This window comes from Hippocampus comes, unplaced genomic scaffold (genome assembly GCF_001891065.2).
Source record: "Hippocampus comes isolate QL1 unplaced genomic scaffold, H_comes_QL1_v1.1 scaffold59, whole genome shotgun sequence".
In the NCBI taxonomy this organism is placed as follows: domain Eukaryota; kingdom Metazoa; phylum Chordata; class Actinopteri; order Syngnathiformes; family Syngnathidae; genus Hippocampus; species Hippocampus comes.
In genome coordinates this window covers 737,598-741,037 of record NW_017805406.1, presented here as the reverse complement: position 1 = coordinate 741,037, position 3,440 = coordinate 737,598, and the positions used below count along the sequence as shown (strand labels likewise).

At 47.7% G+C, this 3,440-nt stretch overlaps 1 protein-coding gene across 3 annotated transcripts in view; it reads right to left on the bottom strand.

Moving 5' to 3' along the window:
* The window catches only part of zbtb20 (zinc finger and BTB domain containing 20), a 45,460-nt gene that overhangs the window by 6,746 nt on the left and 35,274 nt on the right, over window positions 1-3,440 (bottom strand). The gene's annotated exons all lie outside the window — the stretch shown is intronic.

Sequence of the window (3,440 nt, the reverse complement as noted above, 5' to 3'; positions counted from 1 at the left end):
TTAATGCACTCAGAGTGTGTGTGTGTGTGTGTGTGTGTGTGTGTGTGTGTGTGTGTGTGTGCGTGTGTGTGAGTGAGTGAGTGCGTGCATACGCGCTATTTTCTCATCTCCAACAGCTCAAACAAGACAAAGACGTCGTGCAGTTCTTACAAGTTGTAATAATCAAAAAATGAATCCCAATATTAAACACACAAGACATTCATTGGCAAGCACAAGCCGGCCATTCAACATCACGAAGCATGTGACAAGCTGCTTTCGGTGATGCGAAGGCAATCTCTTAAACAGCAGCTTTAATACTGTATATAAAGGGCAGCCTGCAGAAAGTTAAACTAAACTTGGCATGGCAGGGGAAAAAAAAAAATAGCAATATGGTGTCATTTTAGGTCACTCGCACTGGGGGGTTGGGGGGTGGGCAAATCATTTGAAGCAGTGTGAAATTTCCTTTTAGTGTCTCAATCAAATTTCCCACACTGAACAGAGGCGTTCCATATTTGCAGTCGTCTTTTAACAACACTTTCATGTGTTTGTGAGTTAAATCCTGCAGATTAAAAGTATATCTGACTTCAGTCAAGTGACCTCTGTATTTTCCCCACCCCTTCCACTGAGCTAGGCCAGAATATGTCAAGTTTCTTTGTGAATTGTGTCAAAAACTGGCAATGAAATCCTGAAACAATCATGTATTTATTTGTTCTTAGTATTTCATGATGATAGTTTTATGACAGATAACGGCCTTTTAAACAGAAATGGGTGATCACAAGTAGAACATTCTTTTGGGCGCGTGCGCACACACACACACACAAATGCAGAGACACATACACACTGATAGACGAGGAGTTAAATGTCAGTAACATAAGATAAAGCAGGACATTTTGGATATTTTGAGGTACTAAACTAAACATTTTAAATAATTGCAAAACGAACAGGCAGTCGGCGCAGCGTCGAAAGCAAAGCGGTCATTTGCTCTAGATTTCAAGTACCCATTTCGATCCTGGCAGCTTCGTTTTGGGGGTTAATTGTAGTGACAATACAAGGAGGACTTGGGGAGGGGAGTTGGCAGTGATGTAAATTATGATTTTTTTTTTTTGGGGGGGTGGGGGTGGCTTTGAATTTTAAGCATTAAGTATTGGGATGGCAGATGATGCAACAGTGAGCAGGGGTAGATCTGAGATTCCTGAGTCTACTTTAAGTTGAAAATTTAGGCCAACAATGTATGAATGTCCTTAGGGCAGTTTGTAAGCCAAAATGGGTAATTTGGGTATCATCTGCATTAAATGGAAACAGATAACTTTGAAGAGATTTCCCCTGGCAGCATGCAAATGTTGAACAGAACTGGGCCAGGGACAAAACCCTGAGGAGCTCCGCACCGCAAAATTGCAAAAGACACGGACGGACAGGGAGATCCAACACACAAATGTCCCGTCTGAGAGGTTACATTATGAAGCATTCAAAGGGCACGCCGTCTACTGCCCCGAGTCGGAGCAACAATGGCAAACTAAGCACGTCAGTGTCAGGAAAGGAGACACGCTAAATAAGCAGAATGGAAAGACTCAAGAAATGAGCCAGCTCAGGCCAAAAAGTTGGAGGGGAGGAAGAGGGGTGTGTGTGTGGGGGCTTTCTTCATGGCTATGTTGCTTCAGACCTTACTACAAAATCTTCAAATAGGTGCAACTTGTGTTCTGAGATAACCTCGCCGGTTTGATATGACTTAGTCAAATTTGGAACTGAATAACAACCATGCCTGTGCCAAAATTCTATTTGCCATCACCATGGCAAATATTATCTGTCAGGTTCGCCTGTTGCCAGGGGCGCTACAGTTAGGCAAAGCAAACATACTGTACATATATCTGGCTGCCCTGGTGCACGCAGACATGGAAATCCACCTGCCTTAGGGGTAGACTCAAGTGAATGGTGCCAACAAAGGGGAGGCAGGCCAAGGGAGGCAGGCTCCACTTGCCCAGACTGCCACTCACAACAGTGATTCCATTTTAGCCGTGACACAGTGGGTGAGCAGCAGCCAGCGCCTACCTGCGGTGAATTCTAATCAGCCCAGGGGTCTGCCTGGCGCCCCCTCCCCTACCTCCAGTACCCTGCCTCACACTAAAGGGCCTGATGATCCTTCAAAATTAATTAGATCCTGGTAGGTGGCGGCCATTTTCTTCCCACATCCGCACGCTCCACCAAAAAAACAAAATTTCCTGCACCCCCCCCAAAAAAAAAGTCCAACCAAATTTGAGCCCCCACTCCCCAACCCCTCGCGCCGATCTCTTTCTCTGTATCTCTACCTGTTTCCTGTTGCATCATCCCTCTCGCCGCCTTCCCCCTCTGTATTACGTGACAAGCTCATGAAATATGCTGCATCAAATTGGACATCAGTTAATAAGGCGGTGGTGTTGGGGTAAGGGGGAAGGGGGGGTAAGGGGCGGTGGGAGGGGAGGGGGGGTGAAGTGGCGAGACTGGGGGATGGGGGTTGAGAACAGACACAAGAGGCACGCGTATGAAAGGAGCAGTATCAGCCATGTGAATAATATAGATCTTGAATATGCTAATAGCGCTTCCAGCGCGCGTCGGAGGCCTTTGCTACATTTGCCACGTTTACATCTGGAGACAAAAGGCCACATGCAGACAATTGAGTGACCGTGCATGTGCGCGCACCACAAGATCGAGCATCACTCTTGTTTTTTTTTTTTAAAGCAATCATTTACGAGTTTGTTTGAAGCCCCGGCTGATTGATGAAGACCATTCGCCCCTCCCTCCATTACCCTGCCTCACACTAAAGGGCCTGATGATCCTTCAAAATTAATTAGATCCTGGTAGGTGGCGGCCATTTTCTTCCCACATCCGCACGCTCCACCAAAAAAACAAAATTTCCTGCACCCCCCCCAAAAAAAAAAGTCCAACCAAATTTGAGCCCCCACTCCCCAACCCCTCGCGCCGATCTCTTTCTCTGTATCTCTACCTGTTTCCTGTTTCATCATCCCTCTCGCCGCCTTCCCCCTCCATCTGTCTGTCTCCCTGTCTGAAACAATCACCCACCACTCCTCTCCTCTCCTCTCCTCTCCGAGCTCCCCCACCCCGCCCCTCGCCGCCTGCCTCCGTGCTCCGAGCTCTGTGTCTGCCTCTGTGGAGTTTGCTGTCAATAAATCCCCAGAGGTCAGTTTGTCTGCTGGAAATCAGACACAATGCTTCAGACCGCCAATGCGATGCATGCTCTGCTGCAACCGCCACAACAAAGGCTGAAGGAAGGCTCAGGGCTGGTGAGGAGGGGTACGGCCGCCGTTTGGGCCCTCCCCAAAATTTGGGCTGTAACCCCACCAAGCAGCCAGACTCCAGGTTAATCAGCTGCCTGTATTACGTGACAAGCTCATGAAATATGCTGCATCAAATTGGACATCAGTTAATAAGGCGGTGGTGTTGGGGTAAGGGGGAAGGGGGGGTAAGGG